The 25,096-nt window shown below is 47.6% G+C and overlaps 1 protein-coding gene across 4 annotated transcripts in view; it reads right to left on the reverse strand.

Annotated features, from left to right (window-relative positions):
• Positions 1-25,096, reverse strand: part of ZNF143 (zinc finger protein 143) — a 1,779,064-nt gene that overhangs the window by 1,332,343 nt on the left and 421,625 nt on the right. The gene's annotated exons all lie outside the window — the stretch shown is intronic.

The following is a 25,096-nucleotide window of genomic DNA, read 5'->3' on the forward strand; positions in this document are numbered from 1 at the left end:
TTTTGACCCTGTGGTCCTTTAACGTTTTGGGCTTCAGTAATTTACAGGCCGCCCAGCCGTCCCTCCTTGTGATCGAGGGGCTCGTCTTTCCAGGTATATTTACTCTTGCAAAGCGGGCAAAACCTAAAGGGCGTCCTCTACATAGCTGAGGGCCAGAAGTGTGATTAGGACCTCGGAAGAGAGGGAGGGGAAAGAGAAAGGCATTCTCAAAGGGAAAAGAAAGACCACACAACCCCACTCTCCCTACTGTGTAAGGCCGGCGAGACCAGGCCACATGTTCGGCAGCGCCGAAGGATCTCCTCCGCTCGTCCTTCCGTCGAAGATCTTGCTCGGCGGAGAAACAGCTCTGCATCGAGGGAGGGATCTATGTTATTGATATTAATAATAAACGACTAAAGGTCGAAAGAATGATTTGGCAATGTCTCTCGAGGAGCTCCGCATGAAGGCGACCAGTGACTGGGCGGATAAAACAATCTGAGGGACCTCGACGCGTGAGGCATTGTGGGTACAACGCACGTCACTATAGGGATAGTGTTACAGACATGCCTTGTCAACGTCCCCTTTTCGACTACGAAAAACAAAATGCAATACTCCACAGTGACCACTGGATGTCGGACCTATGCACAGCATGTGATTCTAAGCAGATTAACAAACATCAGATATATATATATATATATATATATATATCCTACATTTTGGTCGTTTAAAAAAAAAAAACTACTGGATGGATTTACACCAAATTGACAAAAGCATGCATTCGGGCCAAGCCGTTGCTCCTGCCGCAAATTTGCCGAAAATCCATCCAGCGGTTTGGTCTGTAGACATGAGCAAAATGTTTTTTCCATTCTGTCTATGGGAAAAACCACACATTTTGCCTCTCCTTGACAAAACATCACCGAACTTTGCAGGATCAATCTGATGGGGCTATTTCTTTTCTTGCAAAGTTCCGTGAGGATTCATTCAGGGGGGTGAGGTTATAAGCCACCCAGAAAGTGTTCTTCCTATGGGTTGAGCAACTTAACCATAACTACAGGGCCACTACTGCAGGCCGTGTAATATATTATATATATATATATATACCCCCCCAATATAGGTTAAAGATCTTCTATGTTCCCAGTGCACTCCGAGAGACATTTTTTTTTTGCCTTTTGCAGAATTGCATTATGGTATTTGTAGTCGCTTAGTCAAGATGGGTGGAATAATGCCATCATTGTACACTATTTTGCCTAACATAGTTCTATAAGGATATATATATATATATATATATGTATATATATATATATATATATATATATATACATATACATATGAGTGACACTATGGTATGTGTACATTTCAAGTTATCTTTGCAAATCAGAGTATTGTTGAAAGCCAGACATGGGGGCGAGGAGGGGAAATGACGAGAGGACAAGTAAGTCATGAGTATTTGTCCAGGATGTGGCAAGAGACGTTGCAATCCTGACACTGGTGCAGTTATTTTCCCCTGATTGGGGCTTTTCAGGGCACAAGTAAAGGACAAGTGTTGGTGGACAGCGCAACTTTTTTTTTCTGACGGCAAAATTAACCCCTTGTTTTTTTGAGGTTGGCAAGCTTGCTCAAGTATTTGGCTACCAGGATTGTACTCAAAGTGTCATGTTCCCAGTACAGACGCTTACCCACAAGACTAAAAGCACTTGTCTTGTATTGGGATTTTGTTTTCCAGGGAATATTTCACTACAGATTGCTGGCTTTAAAAGGTGAACACTTTTTATACTTTGCCAGCATATTTCTTTGAACATTTCCTCTTGCAGGTTATTTTTCTGGTGTTCGTTACTAGTCCATGCCATTTTTTGTCTTGCGCACTTGCTTCTTTAGCAAAATCAGTCTGTGATTGATGAATGTCTTTGAGCAATGGGCTGCAAGGATTTTAAAATATAGAGTGGGCACAGCCAAAGGCTGTGGCTAGTGGTCCATTAGTGTTTGAAAATGGACAGTGGGCATGGCCAAAGGCTGTGTCTACTGGCGTGGTCTGGTATTGTTCCAAAATGGGCAGTGGGCACGGCCAATACCACTGTCAAAGCAGGTCAAAATCAGTCGGAGAATGAAAGTCTTTGAGCGATGGGTTGCAAGTGTTTTAAAATATGGAGTGGGCAATTGCTAGTGATCTGGTAGTGTTCTAAAAGGAACAGTGGGCACGGCCAAAGGCCATGCCGCTGGCTATGGGTAGTGGTCTGGTACAACGTTCATCAATTCATCGCCAGGGAGTTTTTTGCAGCTGATTTATGGCCGAAAAAATGAATAGAAAAATATGAGGGGCAAGGGGTAATGGGATTGGGGGAAACCCCCCTATTAAAAAAAATAAAAATGGAGTTTTTTTGGCCAAAAATCGGCAGCAAAAAACACTGGGAAACAATGGAATGACACAGAACCAGTGTTCATGGATAGTAGTCTGGTAGTGTTTTAAAATATTTAGTGGCCACTGCCGAAGGCCATGGCTAGCGGTCTGGTAGTGTTCTAAAATACACAGTGAGCACGGCCAAAACACTTGCAACCGATCACTCAAAGACTGATTTTGACCTGTTTTAACAGTGGTATTGTTACGTTTAAAAGATTGCAGGCTTTTAGACCTCACAATGTTCTTAGGCAATGCACAGTGAGATTAAATGATTTGCCATGGATCACACACTTTGGTTAATCAGCGTGCTACTTCAGCCACTTGTTTTATGGCTGGTCTTTTGGTGACTGTTGTGATACATCGCACAACCCTAACTAACTGCATTTAAATAGCACGGAAAAGGGAAAAAAAATGACCTGCTGCAAGAATAACTTATACCCATATACTTTTGCCCCAATAACGAAAATCAAAAAAGCTGGTGGTCTGGAAATAAAGGTGCCGGTAACAACATGCGGGTACCCTTTCTGGACTTCCAAACTACGAGTCTGCTGGTGAGGGCCAAGGAACTCCAGGCAGGGCTAACATGATGGTGAGGGCCAAGGAACTCCAGGCAGGGCTAACATGATGGAAGTTCAAGCCCCTACCGGCAGTTTTCACTCAAGCACTGGCACCGTTACCAACAGTGCCGGTGCTTCAGTGTCCCCATTCCCCCCAATGGGGAATTACCGGTGCCGGTGCTTCAGTGTCCCCAATCGCCCCCAATGGGGATTTACTGTTCTGCCGCCGCTCATGATATACCGGTGGCACTGGTATGTCAGGCGACGGAAACTGGTGCTACAGGGTTGGCGGTAGATGGCGGGTTTTACCAATGACCTCGTAACGAGATCAAAAATAGCATTAGACTTAAAAAAAAAAAAAAAAAAAAGTAATGAGCACCTGAAAAATAACCTGAGAGAGGAACGGTTCCAATGAATACGCTGGCAAAGTATAAAAGGTGCGCATCTTTTAAACCGAGCAATCGATTGTGAAATATTCCCTGGAAAACAAAATCCCAATATGAAACAAGTACTTGTGGTCTGGTAAGCGTCTGCACTGGGAACATGACAAGCCGAGTAGAAATCCTTCTAGCCAAATACTTGAGCAGGCTTGCCAACTTCAAAAAAACTCAAGGAATTGAGTCCGCCCTCTAAAGAAATAAAGTTTCTGTCCACCCACGTATCCTTTACTTGTGCCCTGAAAAGCAGTCACAATCAGGGGCTAACTGCACCAGTGTACAGGATTGCAAACTTTCTTGCCACATCATGGGCAAATACTAATGACTTATGCCCGCTCATCATTTCGCCTCCTCACCCCCAAGTCTGGCTTTTGAACAACAATCGGCTTTATAAAGATAACTTGAAAAGTACACATATCATAGCATCACTCAAATATATAAATCTCTATAGAACTATGTTAGGCAAAATGTGTACAATTGTGGCGTTACACCCCCCTCCCCAGCTTGACTGGGAGACTACAAATACTAGAATGCAATTCAGTAAAAGGCAAAACAAAATGTTTCCGAGTGCAATACTTTCAAGGATGTCAGTCCTTGAAAGTATTGCACTCAGAAGGGTTACAAAATAATAATGTAGATGCCATGTGGTTTCTTAGTGTGCTATGTAGGGGAGGCATTGTATCACATGTATGACACTGACACAAAAGAACAAGTTACTTCTTACCTTGTAACGTTCTTTCGACGGGATGTTCCTCCGACGTATTCCTTATCTTAGATATCTCCTTCCAGCTCTGCTGGCCTCGGACATTTCTCTAGAGGGCGCTGCGCGTCGACGTCCTCCGAGTCGATGTCCCTCGACAGCCGCCGTGTCGACGTCGACGTCATCCTGCCTATAAAGGCCGCGCGCAGCGTCCGTTGCTCAGTTCCGTTTTGTAGCCCACAGTATTTCTGTCTGGACTAGACTAATCACCCTGAAGGAGCGTAAGCTGCAACAACAAGGGAAGTAGAACTGCGGGGATGGATGGGTGGGTCGATAAGGAATACGTCGGAGGAACATCCTGTCGAAAGAACGTTACAAAGTAAGAAGTAACTTGTTCTTCGAAGGGATTGTGTCCTCCGACGTATTCCTTATCTTAGATAGGCTCCCATAGCAGTATTCTATTATTGGAGGAGGGAGTACTGACTTCACGCTGTCTTCTATTGATGAATAGAGTGCAGTACAGCCCTTCCAAACCTAGTCTCTTGACTGGAGGAGGAATCCAAGTTGTAAAATCGTGTAAAGGTATGGACAGACGACCATGTAGCGGCCGCACAGATGTCTTTAACCGTCACACCTCTTTTGAGGGCTGATGAAGCTGCAATACCTCTGGTCGAATGAGCCCTAAGGTTTTGAGGGGGCTCTTTCCCTGCCAGTTTATAACATTCCAAAATGGCTAGAATGATCCATCTGGAAATGGTCTGCTTGGTTATTGGTAACCCCAGCTTGTGGCCTGTGTAACCTACAAACAGCTAGTCTGCCTGTCTTATCCTGGCTAGTCTACTGATGTAAAAACGTAAAGCCCTTCTAGGGTCCAGCCTGTGTAACCTCTCTTCCTCTTTCCTCGGATGAGGAGGAGGATAGAAAGATGGTAGGGTAATCTTCTGAGTGATATGGAATTCAGAAACCACCTTTGGGAGGAAATTAGGCTTCACTTGCAGGACAACTTTGTCTTTGTGAAAGATTGTATGAGGGGGTTTACAAGAAAGAGCTTGTAATTCGCTCACCCTTCTAGCAGATGTAAGTGCTATTAATAAAACAGTTTTAAGGGTAAGAAATCGTAACGAACAAGAATGGAGTGGTTCGAAAGGTGTGCCCATCAGGAAAGTTAGGACTAAGTTTAAATCCCATAGGGGAACTTGGAATGGTCTTGGGGGATAAACATTGGTTAACCCCTTTAGAAACTGTATTACCAAGGGTAACTTGAAATAGGATGGTTCTTCCGCAGTGCGCTTAAAGATGGATATCGCTGCGAGATAGCCCTTAATGGTGCCAACTTGAAGGCCTGAATTCGCCAAATAGAGTAGGAAGGACAAAACCATTGGTTTACCACATGAAAAGGGGTGGATATTCTGTTCTCTACACCAGCTGCAAAATCTGTTGCAACGGCAGCGGTATAGAGACTTTGTTGCTGGCCTCCTTGCCGAAAGCAACACCTCCATAAAATCATCAGGGAGGTCCCAATCCTTGTACCTCAGCCTTTCAGAAGCCAAGCGTGAAGGTTGAGGGTTTTGATGTCTGGATGGAGAACCTGACCTCCCTTCTGTGAGAGTAGGTTCTCTCTGAGTGGAAGTCGAATTGGAGGGCAGATGGACAAGTCTAGAAGGTCCGGGTACCACGTTCTCCTGGCCCAATCTGGGGCAATTAGGATCATGGTTCTCCGGAATCTTCCCAACCTCCTGATCATTTGAGGAATGACAGGAACCGGTGGGAATGCGTACAGAAGCGGAAACTCCCAGTCCACTATGAACACGTCTCCCAGAGCTCCTCTCGGGGGAAATTCCCTTGAGCAGAACAGATTGCATTTCCTGTTGACGCTGGTGGCGAACAGATCCACCTGAGGGGTTCCCCAAAGGGCGAAGATCTCTTGAAGGACTTCCTGAGCTAGTTCCCACTCGTGGGAGACTGTAATCTGCCTGCTCAGAGCGTCCGCTGTCAAGTTCTTCTCTCCGGCTAGGTGAACTGCCGATAGAGAGATTCCTTCTTGGATTGCCCAAAACCAGAGCTGCATCGCCTCTCTGCACAGGGGTAGTGATCCTACGCCTCCTCTTTTGTTGAGGTAATGCATGGCCACCGTGTTGTCCATCATTATCAGGACATTTTTCCCTTGTACAGCTGGCAGGAACGCCTTCAGCGCAAGTCTGATGGCTATCAGCTCTAACAGGTTGATATGTAATCTGGACTCCGATGGAGACCAACGACCGCTGATGGTCAAGTCTTTGGCGTGGGCTCCCCACCCCGTGAGTGAGGCATCCGTGACTACTGTTATCTCCGGCCAGGGTTGCCAAAACTGTTCTCCTTTCAGAATGTTCTCCTGAGAGGCCCACCACTGAAGGTCTCGAGCCACCCTGTCGGGAACCTGAAGAAGATTTGTCATTCTCCCTGAGAATTGTGACCACTGAGTCCTCAGTGTCCACTGGAGGGATCTCCTTCTCAGGCGAGCCTCTGGCACTAGGAAAATGCAGGATGCCATGAGGCCTAGCAACCTCAAAAAGTCGAAGGCTGGGAGACGTTGGGCATCTTGGAACTTGGTAACCATCTGTAGAATATTGTAGGGGAGGACTGGTCCAGGAGACCCCCCTCGCCTGCGTTTTCTCCCCAGGTGAGGGCTATGGCTCATTGGGCGTCCCCTCATGCCACCCGGGCCCAGGTGATGGAGGGTTCACCCGCTGGAGACATTGCCCACACGTATTGATTGCCCACATGTATTAAAATTTAGCTAGGCCCAGAAACCATTTTGTCTGGTAAATATGGTGTGAGCTCAGCGCACTGTAGCGCGGCCCCCACCCTTGGAGAGTCTCAGTCATCCCTGTTGCCGCAGCACCCTGGCAGATCCGCTGCAAGCACGTTCCCACGAACAAGACGGACATGAGCTAGCGTAATACACTAACATTGTAACAGTTCACCTCCCGCAGTGTATCATCGCTCCCAGCATGACCCGGCCAGCAGGCCTGGGAAATGAAAAGAACAGTAAAATGGTCATCAGATGGCAAACAGTCTTTATATATTAATGTCAAGACCACTCGCAAAGTATGCTTTCTTCCACAAAATCCCTTATATTACAAAAGCCTGTAAAATGTATAAACATAAGAAAGCATGCTTCCATGATATAAGCGATGGCGAGCCCACACCATTGCAGTTGGGTGCTAATAACAAAGGAACGCACCAGGGATCTATTTGTTACGTGTATCACTGGGAAACTTACACTCTATGGGCTTGCGCCATAACTGAACTAATGCTGCTAGAGGACACGAGAAGACGAATGTAACCATACAGAGGGCTTATGTGAAGGATGCACGAGAAGGCGCTTGTCATGTGTGCATGTCTAGGCCCCACATGTGCCACCACCGTCACGAACAGTGGCGGGTTACTTTCTATGTACTCCACCAATCCTAATTCTACCTCACTTACTGCAAATATATATATGCATATAACTAAATACTGTAGTTGTTAAAACATAATGTATGAATAAGGTGCTCAGACTGGGTATAATCGAGACACATCCAGCAAAGTTTAAATGCATGTTTTGTATTGATTTGAATAAGTATTATAGAGTGTTCAAATGTTTGTGATGTCTTTACCTAAAATCGGCAACACACGAGGGAGATACCTTTGTGAAATACGTGCAAGGCCATTCCCCCTCCCACCCTGCGAAGGCTGCCAAGGCATGCGAGCAGAGGCCGCACCGCACTGCTTTACCTCCCCCAACCAGACTGGAGCCGCTTCAAAGATTTGTAATCCCCTCTGTAGCACCCAAGGCCGCGGCCCGCCACCTGCATTATTTACAGCTCAGCAGTAAACCTCTGCCTGAACACACGCGCCCCCTCGTAAACCCCACAACCCACCGGACCATCTCAGACTTATGGCCCTGTGCAATCAGGACACCCAACACTTTGACAACACACAGCAGAACATCCATAAAAACTTCTAACAAGGCAGAAAGACCTGTACCGCCCGTCCCAGGCCCTGAAGCTTAGCCCCTCGACCTATGGCCCCGGTCAACAGGACACTGGTAACCATGTCCTGACGTATTACCTCCAGACCCCTCACAAGGTACATTCCTCCTGTGTTGCATTAACCTGTAGTATAACCTATTGGAAGATTTACTAAAGAAAATAATATTGAAATGACTGAATGACTGCGGTGTGCATGGCATAGGGCAACCAAGTCAGGAAAAGACATTCATCTCTGACACTGGCCACAATGGCACAACAACACCGTCCGGATGAACTCAGCCGACCTGCCAGGCCCAGCCCAACCCACGAGGCTGACCAGTGACGTCTTCCAGCCAAAGCCAACCACATCGCAGCAGCACCTATAGTTAGTCGTCGCCACCCAATCCCATTGAACTTGTGCCCCCTATAGTGTGTAGGTTCTTATGACGTTTTTTGTAAATATATACGCCTGTCTTTGCTATTGTCAGACAGAGCGCTCTCGGAGTTTGCAGAGTTCTTTGCATGCCCTATTCTGACTGATAAACTCCCATTTACGCTCACCCGCACTCTGTCTTGGCCTTATTCCCATTTTGGGAGAGTCCTTCATTGTCTCTCATTGCGGGGAGGATCGTGCTGGTTGGGGACGCTTGCCTTCAGTGGTGACCCCGAAAGCGTGATTATTATTATTATTATTTCCCAACCTAACATTACCGTCCCCTTTTGACACGAGAATCGCTGGTCGAAAAGGGATACGCACGGTGAGCCGGCTCCGGGAGGCTGCCCGCCAACGGCGACCGGTACACTAAGAAGTGCGCACTCAATAGAGAGAGGGTACGGGAACCCGGTTGAAAAATTCCCTTTGAGTACCGCTCGCCGGAGCCGGGGCTGACTGTTGAGCTGACGGTGACACTGCCTGGACGGACCCAGTTTCGGAGACTATCGGTTCAAGACGGGCACGTGAGTACTGAGTGCGAGCGATTGTAAAGGGAGCGGGGAGAGAAGTGTAGGACAGGTAACGAAGAGGGGGTACGCAGATCTACTAAGGATCATCTTAAATTTTCCTTGCTTTTTCTTTGCATATGGCCATTAGGATTAAGAGGTGAATAAGAGATAAAAGTGACGTGAACCTAGCTCCGAAAGGGGGTGGAAGGAGGCGCCGCATAGTGCTATCTTGACTAGTACTGGGAATATATGAAGAAGTGGAATATAAAATAAAAGTGTTCAGCAAAAGGGGGCACTGAGAATATATTAGTGACCGCTATTACTTCTTTCTTTTCTTTTCTTTAGGGGTAGGGGGGAGAATAAAAAGTGAGATTAACACAAACTTAGGGGAAAAGTAAGAGAAAAAGAGTCCTACTAGAAGGGGGGAGAGCAGGCTAACATATATATATGCGCATCCATATATTCAAATAAGACGGACAGGGACAGCCGGCTAGGGAGGAAAGGGAGGGCAGCTTGAATGGTGAATTGAGTGGTACCAAGAGGTGTGTGCACCTCGTATGTGTCAGAAGACAATTTGATGTTGCGAATGTGTAAAACGGCTATAAATGTATAATAGTTAAATGGTCATGGTAAGTGTGACCGGATAAAACTTTTTGAAGACAACGTTGATACAGTGAAGTGAGTGGGTACCTTTTGATTTCCAGGTTGATATTGTCAAAATAAATGATGGGTTGCTCTTGTATGTGCCCCCCAAAGAGAACAGAGTAGAAACTGTGTACAGTCAGTTTTGTATTGTGCAGTCAAGGGGGGGGGGGAGCCCAAACGAGCCTAACATTGAATGTGAAGTAGAATACGAAAAATAATATTGATACTACATTTACATTTTAGTTGCAGACACACAGAGACACACAAGCACTAGGAGGGCACAGAGATGGGGGCTGAAACACCCTTATCACATATTTGTAAGAATCTCCCAGGGTACGCGGAACGGATTAAGAAATATAATGACCAATGGATAACTGAGCTGAAGGGAGAGGGGTTACCCCAGATATGGCCAGAGGGAGGGTCATTCGATAAAAGTGTTCTGGATATGGTGACCACATGCATTTATTTGAAGTACAAGGGAAGCAGTTGCAAAATAGGAGGGAAATATTAGATCTTTAGAGGTTATTTGAAGAGATACCACCGCCTAAAACACCAGCATTAAATCCTGATCTCCCGTCCACCACAGACAATCCACTAATGATACAGAAAGATGTCAAAGAATTGTCAAGTGTAGCGCCACCAGTAGAGGTAATAAGTTTGTACCCGATATTAAACAAGCCTGTACCCGCAGAAGGATACAGTGACCCCACATATGTGCCTCCCCCGACAACTACTACACCCCACCGGCCCACGGCACCCCCACCATATGAAAGTACGAGAGAGCGAGGCCAGGCGAGTACACAAAGGGTGGACATAGAGAAGCTCACAGATGATTTACAGTCAAGACTGTCAATAGCAAAAGATGAGCTCTCAAGGATAAAAGACATGTGCGGACAAACAGCACTTAATGCAGCTAGATCAGGGCGCACGTCTAGAGCGCCAAGTGAGAATAGAAAACCTGAAGAGGGGTGGAAAAAAGGTGAGATACTGTTCAGAATTGAACAAGAACCGACACGAATAATTGAAATAGGGACGCGAGAGGAAGATACTGACAATGAAGAAAGGCCTATGGGGGACAGAGAGGAATTACTATGTGACATAAGTGACGAGTTAGAAGAAAGCGACAGGTTGAGCATGGCAATGGGAGGGGGAAGCGAAGGGGGGGATGGTACATGTTCGATGAGAACACTGGATGATGAGTGGACGGGGCGATTAAGGAACAGAGTGGGGAAAATGGCATCACTGGGAACCTCAGCAGCCAAAACGGGTCCGGATGCAACGACGAAAGGAAGGCTACAGCTCCCGTTGATACACAGGGGAGGAGGGAGGCCTAACTATATCCCATGGGCACAGATGGATAAAGCCAATTTATTAAAGCTATTGCCCCCGTTATCAGGAGGGGCAAGTAAGTGGATATACGCCTTTGAGAAACATACTGCTGGGGTACCCCTAGCTATAGGAGATGTGAAGAGTTTGCTCGTATCAGCAGTGGGCGATCAGGCTGAAAGAGTATGGGTTAAAGCCGGTTTGCCGGGAGTAACGTTAGACTGTGACCGCCATGATGGGGCCTCCTTTAACACAGTGCGTGCCAGGGTGTGGGATGCCTTACGCGAAACATTCCCAGACACGCCGGACTTACAGTCAGTGATGCAGTGTACAATGAATGACGGGGAGGAGGCTATGGATTACATTTTTCGGATCCAAGAGATGTGGAGAGCAGAAACGGGCACGCCCTGGTATCAATCGACATCTTTATTTTACTTCATTATAAAAAGAGGGCTCCCAAAGGAAGTGCAGAAGGCGCTCGACAAGATAGCAGGTATTGAAGCAAAGGAATGGCCAGAAATTCAGAGCATAATAGTACACCATTGTAAACGAATCAAGGAGAGGGAGAAGGAGGTGGCGCAGAAAAGATTGGCAGACGAGGCGAAGTTAGTACAGACAAAGTTGGTTAAGATTGCAGCAGCAGTAGCCGTGCTCCCACACAGCAGGGAGGGAGATGAGGAGGAGGAGGGGCTGATAGCACTACAAGGAAGGGTGGCAACTAATTGGGTGGGAACCGGACAGCGGCAGTGGAATGAGCAGGAGCAAGGCGGCGGTCCGCAGTGGCAAGAGTGGACCCCTCGAGGGGGACGAGGTGGGTACAGGGGCCGAAGAGGAGGTGGACCGGGGTACGGGGGAATGGGAGGAAATGGATGGCAGGGTCCTAGAGGTGCACAAGGAAGTTGCTGGAACTGCGGGCGATGGGGGCATTACTCTAGAGAGTGCAGAAGCAGACCCAACAACGGGTTCCAAGAGGTAGAACAATATGGCCATCCCCACCCGGGAAGCCCATATGGTCTCCCAATGGGACAACAGCAACTAAGAAACCCAGGCCAGGGTAATGCTGGCCAGCAACAGGGACCCCAGTACAGAACACAGAACCACCCACAAAACAATGACAGTATGCAATACACGCCAGGTAACCCTTTCGCGACAACAGCAAACGGGGCCCCCGCACCAGCACCTTACAACGGCATGTCAGTGGTTTCAGGAAGTGTCTTTAATGAGGGGGGGCGATGAGACACCCCGCATAGGACAGCCCACAGAGAACACTTGCGTGTCCAGTTCTATCCACCACCTACAATGCAGCAGAGGAACCATTGGTAGGGGCGCAGATAGGAGACAAGCAGTTCATATTCATGGTTGATTCGGGAGCGGAGAAATCATGTATCAGAGAGGGCCGGTTCCCGTTATCTAACCGGAAGTTAGACACGCAGGGGTTCTCTGGGGCTGTAATTGAAGTTCCTTACTCAGAAGCTTTGGATGTAACAGTGGGGGGTAAGACTGTGAAGGCACCCTTACTGTATTACGAACATTCCCCAATAAATTTGTTGGGGTGGGATCTTCTGAGTAAACTTAACATGACCATATCATTTACCGAGAGAGGAATAGTGTGTTCTACACCCGGGATATGCCCCTTGCGTGCGATGTTGGTAGTGCAAGCCTACACAACCACACAGGAAATACGAGGGCTGCCACAAAATGAGGAAATGTTTATTGAAGGGCTGAAGACTTTGGCCCTCATAATTCCAGAGCTAAGAAGCATGGACTGGAGGATTCCAGCGGAGTTCCTCTTCCGCCCCATAGTGTGTCCCAACGCAGCACCAGGATCAGTGGTATCATTGGACTTGCACGCTGTACAGGTATCAGCGAAAAGGATCGCTGTGATTGGAGTGGATAGGGAAGGATGTGAGTGGCGCACAGTGCTGTGTACAAACGCCAACATCGCCCTACGAGAGGTAACAGATGAGGATCTCTTTTCAGACACAGAAGGGGATGGCGAGATAGTAATGGAAATAGCGATGCCCTGTGACATTTTAATCCAAGCCAGGGAGACCCCCGTCCAATTGATGACAGTGGTAGGAGCACCACCGTCATTTTTTGATGACGACATGAGGCTCGTACCAAACAATTTATGGACAACAGGCCCCCATGATGTAGGGCTGTTGCACGGAGTACAACCTGTGGTAATAAAACTAAAGCAAGGAGCAATTTTACCCCGAGTCAAACAGTATCCATTGTCCCGTGAAGCTGAAGAAGGGATAAAAGAAACAATAAATGCACTATTAGCACAAGGGATAATAGTGCCTTCAAACTCCCCATGTAACACATGTATTTATCCACTCAAAAAAGCGAAAGGAGGGTCTTGGAGGATGATACAGGACTTACGCCCCCTCAATGATGTAATTCAGAAGGAGTTCCCTCTAGTCCCGAACCCTGCATCAATACTATGCAGCATCCCGAAAGTGGCATCACATTTCACAGTAGTAGACTTGAAAAACGCATTTTTCTCAATACCCCTGGCTGAAGAGAGTAGATACCTTACAGCCTTCACACTGGGGGGTAAGAGATATAAACACTGCAGACTACCACAGGGATACTGTGAGAGCCCGAGCATATTCAACCGCATATTGCATGAAGACTTGGGAAACCTATCAGTTGAGAGTACGATTATTCAGTATGTAGACGATTTATTAGTGTGTGCACAAGACGAAGCAACATGTAGAAAAGATTCAACAACGCTCCTGACTTTACTGGCCAACAAGGGATACAAGGTAGACAAGGAGAAGCTACAGTACTGCCTGACTGAGGTCTTATACCTGGGACAGCTCATATCAAAAGATGGAAAAAGAATAATTCCCGACAGGGTAGAAGCAATAAGATCAGTAGGAGAACCCACAACAGTGAAAGATATGCAGAAATTCTTGGGGATGTGCAACTATTGCCGAGCATGGATATTAGATTATGCAGCATACACGAGGCCCCTCCTGCAAGCACTCAAGGAAGCACAACAGGAGAATGAAAAAATACAATGGTCAGAAGAAATGAGCGAATCATTTCAATCATTGAAAGAGCTAATTTCAAGCGCTCCAGTACTAGCAAACCCCGATTATGGACGCAAATTTTACCTATTCTCACACTGCAAGGAAACACTCATGACAGCAGTACTGACACAAAAAACGTCCTTAGGACACAAGCCATTGGCTTACTATAGTGGTACTTTAGATGCCGTGATGCAGGGCCATTTCGCGTGCGAGCAATCACTCGCTGCAGCCGCGTTCGCAATTGAGAAAAGTGCCACAATAGTAATGGGTTGCCCTGTGACATTGTTTGTGGAACATTCATTATTTGCAATACTTGAGAGATCAAAAAGCACACTGACCACACAGCGGGCGACAGCCTACGAGATTATATTGTCCAGCGCCAACATCCATATAGTGAGATGCAAGACAGTGAACCCCGCCACATTCATTACAGAAGCGTGCACACTAGAGGACATGCAGAACCACGATTGCGCAACCTACACAGGAGAAAAAGGGGAGGACACAGTGGTGTGTGAGAACGCTCTAAGCGAGGGGGAAGTGTGCTTTGTGGATGGGTCTGCATCAATTGACGTGGACACGGGAGAAAAACACGTTGGCATGGCAGTAGTGATGTTAGAAGACGGTGAGTATGAAACACTAGTACAATACCGCCTCCCATCACATTACTCCGCACAGGCAGCAGAACTGATTGCGCTCATAGAAGCACTACATGCAGCAAAGGGTTGTGCAGTGACAATATACACAGACTCAGCTTACATGACGACGACAGTACATGGAGGTCTAGCAAGATGGGGGCGTAGGGGATTTAGACGGGCAGACGGAACACCAGTACAGCATGCAGAATTGTTGAAAGAGTTAATTGAGGCCCTACAAAACCCTACTGCAGTAGCAATAGTAAAGTGCCAAGCACATACATCCAACACAGATGTTGTGTCTTTGGGGAACGCGGCAGCGGACGCTGCCGCCAAGGAGGCTTCCTATTTTCAGAAATATGACACAGGTGAGTACATGCTTAAGCACAAGAGAGACGAAGAGCCCCCAGAAGGATACAACATGATGCCCATATCACAAATACTAGAATTGCAGGAAGGAGCTAGTGCAGAGGAAAAATTGATGTGGGCAAAACGGGGGTGCAGCAAGTCGGGAACAGACCTGCTGTGGCGGCAAAATAACTCGGGGAAAGTGGTAATGCCAATACAGTTACTAGAAATTGCATTTCAACAGCTACACTTCCCTGCACATAACACCAAACAGCACATCGCAGCAGAAATACAGGAAGAATGGTTCGTGCCCTGTCTCCAGGAGCATGTGTCTCGATTGGCAATGGAATGTACAACATGCCAAATATACAATTCAGGAATGACATTACGTACTCTCCGGGGAACAATTCCTAAACCCATTGGCCCATTCAGAGAACTGCATATAGATTACGCAGACATGGGGGAAAGGTGTAATGGCGCGCGGTACATGATCGCTATTTGAATTGAGAAATTAGCCAAGCAAAGACCACCATTTGTCCCCGCACGAGATCGTGACTGGGAGACGAATGAACACAGCACACTCTCCACTGCGCGAACACTCAGATGCTCACAGAAGCGCCGCAATATTGGGAGATGAGTTCACAGACTATTTAAGGAAATTGATAAGGGCAGCGCGCGTGATATCAAAGCAACTCTCCCCACCCATCACTAGAGAAGAGGGAAACGTAACAGGATCTGTCACGGAGCCAGAGCAACACCTACAGCTGATGCCAGGTGACTCAATTTATGTCAGAAGCTTTGTGCGTCGGTGCAATGCACCACGATTCCATGGCCCATACGAAGTAATATTTTGCACGCCCACGGCAGTGAAGGTGAAGGGCTTGAGGTACTGGGTGCACTTGACCGATGTACGGAAGGCATATAGCAATATACAAGAGGAGGTAGATGAGGAGGCACAGACAACAGCAAACGATGCAACTGAGCAGAATGTCTGAATATGAACTTGTGTGTGTGCGTTGGTACTGGACTTGAATGGGAGAATAACTGATAAGGATACTTTAAAAAAAAAAAAAATGTGTTCTCTCTTTTATCTTGTTGAGTTGTATATAATTAATGGAATGACCAAATTATGGCCTGTATACAACCTTGTCTGTGAATACCCCTCCCCGCATCCCCACCCGCTTCCATTCCCCGTCAAATATATATTGGCACTGATGGTGCTAGCAAAATGTTTACATGCATGCACTTAATGCACTTTTATATCTCAAACAGGAGCTTCCATGGCATCTAACGGGCAGCCTGCAACGGATAGATTTAGTAGAATGAGAGAATTAGTACATGAGAGATGCAGATATTCGTATGAGTGCGGATTATCTGTATGCATCACATTGTTTTTTATGCTAATGTTTGGCCTGGTTACATATTGGTTTGTAGCGTTCATCTCTATCGAGATGAACGAGGGGGAGGGATTAACAGCACTACTGGGCCCAATACAACTACAAGGGTCAATACAAGGGAAGGTGATTTTTTGATATGGGACGGAACTAAACTTGTATGGGGGTATCATAACACCATCCAGTGCTGTCATCTTACAAAGAAAAAAGCCACAAGGTGGAATGCAGAACAACACAGTGTCTCCACCAGGGGTATCTAATTACAATGCCCACAGTTTAAATGACCGAAACCCGTCTGCCATATCATGGTTGTATAACACCCCCACCAGCCAGCCTGCCCCCATACTAAAAAACAACCTGCCAGATAACGTCAGGAAGGAAGAGGAAAAGCTACTAGCAATACACGAAATATTATATGATGCATGGGCCAAGGGAGGCGGGAATGAGAAAGGGGGGTCTAGTTTGTCCCTTGCCCAGGGAGTTGGGAAGTACATGAGGAACAAGAACAACAGACGGAAGAGGGAAGCAGGGAGGAGGAAGTATGATGAGTACTATGGGCTAGGTCTAGATAAGATGGAAGACCCACGACACCCCCACCAAACAAATAAGTGGTATGCAGATATGAGTGCCACAGCTAAACAAACAACAAACGAGAGCTGTTATGTCTGCTCCCTCATCCCTCACGCATCAGGTACACCCAAAGTATTGTTACCCAAAGAGTTGCCAATTATAGATGCCCAATGTCTCCTTCATCTCACGTTATGCAGGATTAAGAACACCTTCCAGGCACATGAAGTGACTGTTCAAATGCTGCAGAACGAGAAAACGTGCTACCCAAAAACGGCAGGGGTGGTATGTCTGAAAGAACCATTTTTTGTAATTGAAGGGACACTTTTTTCTGATAACAAGCGGAAGGATGAAGAAGTAGTGTGCAAAGCGGAAGCACTGAGAGGTATGGCACCGGAGAAATTGCAGTGGATAGAAGAAACATGTACAACAGTATGGAAAGAACACATTTCAAAACTAACTTGGGTAACCGCCATCGAAAAACCTTTCAAACTACAGAGCGAAATGGACGATGAACTGTGTTTTAAAGGAGAAGGGAGGACCTTCATGGGAACAAACAAGAGCTGTAACAAGACCCTCACCATCCCAGATCTAAGAAAAGGGACTGCGGCCCTTATGGACACGTACTGGGTATGCGGCAACCAGGCATACCTACACCTCCCCCCTTCATGGAGTGGCAGCTGCTCAATGGCCACTCTGCACTCAGCCCTAATGGTGATACCAGAAAGCCACATTGATGGGAGCAAAAGGACACAGGAACGCATGCAACAGAGTGTGGCTCAACCAACTGCAGAGTCACAAATGTATGTCCTGTCTTCCGGAAGCAAGGGAGAGGTGCTGACCCGTAACAGACGAGCATCAAATTACATATCAAAGGCATCATCAGAACTATTGGCTCAGATCCCAGACAAATATCGATTATTCAGCTCAGCAGAAATTTTTTTTGCCTCGCTCGTCTCAAGTGTCCAAGCAAGGGCAAACGCAAAATGGCTCCAGATAACCCGCTGGGAATTGATTCAGCTGGAAAACGACACTGAAGAAGGGTTCAACATAATAAAGGTGGAACTAAGAGCTTTACGACTGATGACCATGCAAAACAGGTATGTCCTGGACCTGTTGACGGCGATGGACGGCGGTGTTTGCCGAAAAATAGGAAGTGCCTGCTGCACTTTCGTACCTTCTGAAGACGCAGAGAACGGCTCCCTGTCCCATGTGATCGAAGCAGTCCACAACCTAGGAGAAAAAATGAAAATGGAAGGTGGAGCAGAAGACAGTACATGGTTCGATAACATCTTCTCCTGGGTCCCCTCATGGTTTGGAATAACTGTGAAATGTTTGATGCCAGCTGTGGTGTTCCTCCTTTTAATTTTTTGCCTGTGCCAGGTGGGTCTTCGAGTTTGTGCTAACGCAGTACCAAATGGTGCAATGATGATGGTGACAGTGGGCAACTCACACGGTACAATAAAAACGATGCAAGAAGCACAAGTACAGACAGGGATAGATAACACACCCAGGTACCAACTGGTGCCTATGTACCACGATAAGGATATTGTAGATAAGTTGTGGCACACCGCCATCAAAGAGCCCCGTATACTAGAATGGTACGAGGAAGTTTGGGTAGATTTGGAAGGAGATGGTGGATGTATATATCTAACGTGTACTCCAGATGAATACGCCAGGAGAGGTGAGAGCTTAAGGGGGGTGTGCAGAGCATGGATGCCCATCAAAGGAACTCCTGCATGGGATGAGGCAGTGATGGACAAAGCAGAATGTAGGAGGATAGAAGATTTAAAGAATTTGTTACTTAAGTAACGAAAGGGGGGAAATGTAGGGGAGGACTGGTCCAGGAGACCCCCCTCGCCTGCGTTTTCTCCCCAGGTGAGGGCTATGGCTCATTGGGCGTCCCCTCATGCCACCCGGGCCCAGGTGATGGAGGGTTCACCCGCTGGAGACATTGCCCACACGTATTGATTGCCCACATGTATTAAAATTTAGCTAGGCCCAGAAACCATTTTGTCTGGTAAAGATGGTGTGAGCTCAGCGCACTGTAGCGCGGCCCCCACCCTTGGAGAGTCTCAGGCATCCCTGTCGCCGCAGCACCCTGGCAGATCCGCTGCGAGCACGTTCCCACGAACAAGACGGACATGAGCTAGCGTAATACACTAACATTGTAACAGTTCACCTCCCGCAGTGTATCATCGCTCCCAGCATGACCCGGCCAGCAGGCCTGGGAAATGAAAAGAACAGTAAAATGGTCATCAGATGGCAAACAGTCTTTATATATTAATGTCAAGACCACTCGCAAAGTATGCTTTCCTCCACAAAATCCCTTATATTACAAAAGCCTGTAAAATGTATAAACATAAGAAAGCATGCTTCCATGATATAAGCGATGGCGAGCCCACACCATTGCAGTTGGGTGCTAATAACAAAGGAACGCACCAGGGATCTATTTGTTACGTGTATCACTGGGAAACTTACACTCTATGGGCTTGCGCCATAACTGAACTAATGCTGCTAGAGGACACGAGAAGACGAATGTAACCATACAGAGGGCTTATGTGAAGGATGCACGAGAAGGCGCTTGTCATGTGTGCATGTCTAGGCCCCACATGTGCCACCACCGTCACGAACAGTGGCGGGTTACTTTCTATGTACTCCACCAATCCTAATTCTACCTCACTTACTGCAAATATATATATGCATATAACTAAATACTGTAGTTGTGAAAACATAATGTATGAATAAGGTGCTCAGACTGGGTATAATCGAGACACATCCAGCAAAGTTTAAATGCATGTTTTGTATTGATTTGAATAAGTATTATAGAGTGTTCAAATGTTTGTGATGTCTTTACCTAAAATCGGCAACACACGAGGGAGATACCTTTGTGAAATACGTGCAGGGCCATTCCCCCTCCCACCCTGCGAAGGCTGCCAAGGCATGCGAGCAGAGGCCGCGCCGCACTGCTTTACCTCCCCCAACCAGACTGGAGCCGCTTCAAAGATTTGTAATCCCCTCTGTAGCACCCAAGGCCGCGGCCCGCCACCTGCATTATTTACAGCTCAGCAGTAAACCTCTGCCTGAACACACGCGCCCCCTCGTAAACCCCACAACCCACCGGACCATCTCAGACTTATGGCCCTGTGCAATCAGGACACCCAACACTTTGACAACACACAGCGGAACATCCATAACAACTTCTAACAAGGCAGAAAGACCTGTACCGCCCGTCCCAGGCCCTGAAGCTTAGCCCCTCGACCTATGGCCCCGGTCAACAGGACACTGGTAACCATGTCCTGACGTATTACCTCCAGACCCCTCACAAGGTACATTCCTCCTGTGTTGCATTAACCTGTAGTATAACCTATTGGAAGATTTACTAAAGAAAATAATATTGAAATGACTGAATGACTGCGGTGTGCATGGCATAGGGCAACCAAGTCAGGAAAAGACATTCATCTCTGACACTGGCCACAATGGCACAACAACACCGTCCGGATGAACTCAGCCGACCTGCCAGGCCCAGCCCAACCCACGAGGCTGACCAGTGACGTCTTCCAGCCAAAGCCAACCACATCGCAGCAGCACCTATAGTTAGTCGGCGCCACCCAATCCCATTGAACTTGTGCCCCCTATAGTGTGTAGGTTCTTATGATGTTTTTTGTAAATATATACGCCTGTCTTTGCTATTGTCAGAGGGAGCGCTCTCGGAGTTTGCAGAGTTCTTTGCATGCCCTATTCTGACTGATAAACTCCCATTTACGCTCACTCGCACTCTGTCTTGGCCTTATTCCCATTTTGGGAGAGTCCTTCATTGTCTCTCATTGCGGGGAGGATCGTGCTGTTTGGGGACGCTTGCCTTCAATATCTTGAGCCCTCACCTCTGGTGGCGAGGCTTTTCCCAGGGAAGTGTCCAGGATCGCTCCTATGAACTGGAGTCTCTGCGATGGTATCATTTGTGACTTCTTTAAATTGAGGGAGAAGCCCAGTTTGTGAAGGGAGTGGCAAACGTGATTTAGCTGGATCTGAGCTTGTTCCGAAGATACAGCCCTGATCAACCAATCGTCCAGGTAGGGGTAGACGTGAATCCCTTCCCTCCTTAGACTTGCCGCCACTACCGACATTAACTTGGTGAAGACCCTGGGGGCGGAGGTCAGCCCAAATGGCAGCACTCGAAATTGATAATGAGAGTTGCCAATTGCGAACCTCAGGTATTTCCTGTGTTTGAGATGGATAGGCACATGGAAATAAGCGTCCTGAAGGTCCAGAGATACCAACCAGTCCTGGAACTGAAGGGCCTGAAGGATCTGAGAAAGAGTGACCATCTTGAATTTGTCTTTCCTGAGGAATTTGTTCAATTCTCGCAAGTCCAAGATGGGTTTCAGTCCTCTGTCTTCCTTTGGAATGAGAAAGTAAGGGGAGTACCAGCCCTTGTTCCTCTCCGCTACAGGTACCGGTTCTATGGCACCTTTCTCTAGCATGTCCAAAATTTCTTGCAAGAGGAGCAGATCTGGAGCTTTCTGAGAGCTGATCCCCGGTGGATGACTGAGGTATGCGTAGGAAAGGCAGGCAGTAACCTTGGGCAACTGTTTCCAATGCCCAAGCATCTGATGTGATAGCCTGCCATTCCGCCAGATGTTGAGTCAACCTGCCTCCTACAAGTGTCCTGTGAGGGAATTCCTCAGAGTGGTTTTGGGGCGGCTGATGCAGATGCCGATGGAAAAGAGGCACCTGCTGTTGCTGCGGCTTTTGAATATCTACCCCGTCCACCTCGGGTAGTTCTTCTTTGTCCCCTTGGAGCCGGTCGTCCTCTACCTCTTCCGAATGCGGAGTAGTAGCGAAAGGACTTGCCCCTCGCACAGGTTCCTGTGGGACGAAAAGGTGTCTGACGGATTGCAGCGCCTAGGGATTTTGCTGCTGCTTTTGAAGTTTGCAGTTTCTCTAAACTGTCATCCGCCTTTTTCCCGAAGAAGAGCCATCGAATGGCATGTTCAAGAGCCTGGCTTGCACATCTGGGGCAAAACCACACTTTCTCAACCAAGCGAATCTCCTGGTTGTTGTACTTGCCGCCATTGCTCTGCTGATACGGTCAGCCGAATCAATGCCCGTCTGGAGGGATTCGCACATAGCGTCTTTACCGTCCTGTATGGTATTCAGGAACGCCTCCCTTTCTTCTCCCTCCGGGATGCAGTCAGCCGCTGTAGAAGCACACTCCCAAAGTGTATGGCTGAATCTAGCAAGGGTGCAAGTAGCATTAACAGATTTTAACGCCATGCTACATACCGAAAAAACTTGCTTTGCCATAGAATCATATTTTTTATCGTCCCTGTCCTGCGGGACGGTAGGGTAAGCAGTCTTGACATCAGTAGAAGATGCTGCCTGTACCACCAGACTTTCTGGGGATAGGTGTTTTGACAAAAACTCTGGGTCTGCAGAAGATACCCTGTATTTTGTAGACAGTTTTTTTATTTACTGCCGGGACGACATCTGGGGTTTCCCAGTTCGTCATAATCTTCCTCTGAAGAGCTTTATGAAAGGGCACTACAGGATCCTCCTGTGGGCCTTTGTCAAGAATATCCGTGAGGTCATCTTGTCGGAAAGACTGTGAAGGTGCAGACCACCCCATAAACTCTGTGATCCTGGCCATTAAGGCTCTATAGGGGGTTTCAGCATGCTCCCCCGGGTCTGGCCTAGCAAACTCCACCTCTGGGGAAGTGTCTAACCCACTTGCCTCATGTAAGGAATCATGAAGATCCTTTAACCTGCGTTCTTCAGAGGATAACTCCTCTCTAATTGGGGTTGCAGGTCCCTGCAACTCAAATGTGTCTGCCTGTTCAGACAATTCACCCTCTTCCATAATTGAGGACATAGTTCTCAATTGTTCTGAACTCATAAAGGGTGTAAACCCCATCTCCAAGGCAGAGGGTTCCAAACTTGTCATAACCGGCCTCGAAAACGTCGATGTCGTCGACGCAGACGTCGAAGGCTTCGGGCGTGGCGTCGAAAACAAAGGCGGAGGCCTCGCTGGGGATAGCCACTGGGTGTGTCGTAACCGTGACTTTTCTTGGCGTCGACGCCGGTGTCGAAGATGGCGTCGAGTCGACAGACCCGTGTGTCGAAGGTCCCTTCGACAATGGCGTCGAAGGCACCGACCTCGGCGTCGACGGAACCTTCGTCGACGTCACCTTCGAAGAAGGTTTTGAGGTCATAGTCTTACTCGAGGGTTCGAGACGCGCTCGAGAAGTTTCCTTCGCCGGGTACTGCGACTCGCAGCGTTTTTGACCTTCGGGTCTTTCGACCAGAGCATCGCTCTCGGCAGTCTTCGAGGGGGTCGAGGCCGCTTTCTCGAAGACGCACATCATATTTTTGCGGAATTCCTCCCATTCAGCCCGGGAACTATGTTTCGTGGGGCAAGGGATTCTCTTTGGAGAAACAGAGGAAGAGGAAGACGGAGAAGGGGATCTTCGACGTCTCCTCTTCGAGTGCTTCGATCTCGAGGAGTGATGGGACCCACTCCGAGACCTGGAGCGCGAATGGTGACGAGGAGACGAATGTCTCGACTTTGTCGAGGAAGAAGAAGCTTTAAAAGTCTTACCTTTCTCCAGCTTCCCCCTACGCTCCTTCAGGGCCTTAGCTGTCATGGACATACAGTCCTCGCACTCCGAACAATGGTGTTCAGCTCCCAAACACCACAGACAAACTCTCTGAGGGTCAGTCAGCGACATCTTTTTCCCACAATCTCGACATTTTTTGAAGCCGGACTGAGGAGTTGTCGGTTCTGACGAAGAAGCCATCGAGTACGGATCGAATAACTCGAGGTAAATAGGATAAACCTGACAAAACTGAGCAACGGTATTCCGAGGCACTGAGTAAGCGCGGAAAAACGGAACTGAGCAACGGACGCTGCGCGCGGCCTTTATAGGCAGGATGATGTCGACACGGCGGCTGTCGAGGGACATCGACTCGGAGGACGTTGACGTGCAGCACCCTCTAGAGAAAAAATTTCCGAGGCCAGCAGAGCTGGAAGGAGATATCTAAGATAAGGAATACGTCGGAGGACACAATCCCTTCGAAGGTACAGTTTGTAAACCTTTATTAAAGTTTCTGGGTTTGGAAAAACTCCTACTTTGCCCTATAACTAGGATGGGAGTAGTCTCTACCATCAAATAATAAATAAAACAATCCTAGTTGCGTCCGTCAAATCAAAATGGCATATGCTAACAAAACCTAACGCCTGCCTTATCTCTTGTACAAAAAATTAATAAAGGATATATGTATGTAAAGGAAAATCAGTGTTCAAATATAAAGAATAAATGTGGCTGAAAAATCTCTCCTCCCCACGTTAGGCAGCAAAAAGTAAGGCGGTCCCCGTAGGCAGGATGACACACTCTGGCTCGGGTTATCAACACGCAAACAATTCAAAACGTGGCTCGAGGCTCACCTGGCCTTCCATGTTAAAGTTTCTCTTTCCAGTCTTCCAAACAACGTTCAACAAAAGTTCACGGTGAACCCCCCCCAACCCACCCCCCGTCCAGCTCAGACCGTTCAGAACAAAAATACAATACTTGCAGGGGCTCCCTTCCCCAAACTTATTACACTTCCAGTCGGGCTCAGACCGTTTCTGCATTTCGAAGACTTTTGAATGTGCGTGGCATTCTCTACAGACCTCTGCAGGATTACTTCAACTCAAAGTTTAACGTTCAGCTTTTTACTCTCCACTTCCCTCTGGGTTAATTTTGATCACTTCGCTTTTATAGTTCATTCGTTTTATCACTAAAAACAATTGACCCTTTCACGGGGGCCGTGGTCGCAGGCTCTGTGAGCTCCTGCCAGATCCCTCCATTTGATTAGCCCAGCAGCATAAATATACAATATAAAACTTCTGAACAAGCCCCAGTGTGAGGAGCCCAGTGGCAGAGGAAAGAGAGTAACATCAGAGCTAAAGAGCACCGGAGAAGCAGTGTCGTGGTGACTGAGACGCCAGAGGGAAATGGCTGCGCTGACAAGCTGAACGGGGGAGAGGTGGTGGAGGCGAAGTGGAAAGAGTGCCTGGAGACGTGGATACTGTACACCGGCATTGCTTAAGAGACCCGTGAAGGCTTGGCGGCAAGTCGGACGCAAATGATCCGGCGTGCGAA

This window comes from Ambystoma mexicanum, chromosome 11 (genome assembly GCF_040938575.1).
Source record: "Ambystoma mexicanum isolate Mex_15411 chromosome 11, UKY_AmexF1_1, whole genome shotgun sequence".
Classification (NCBI taxonomy): domain Eukaryota; kingdom Metazoa; phylum Chordata; class Amphibia; order Caudata; family Ambystomatidae; genus Ambystoma; species Ambystoma mexicanum.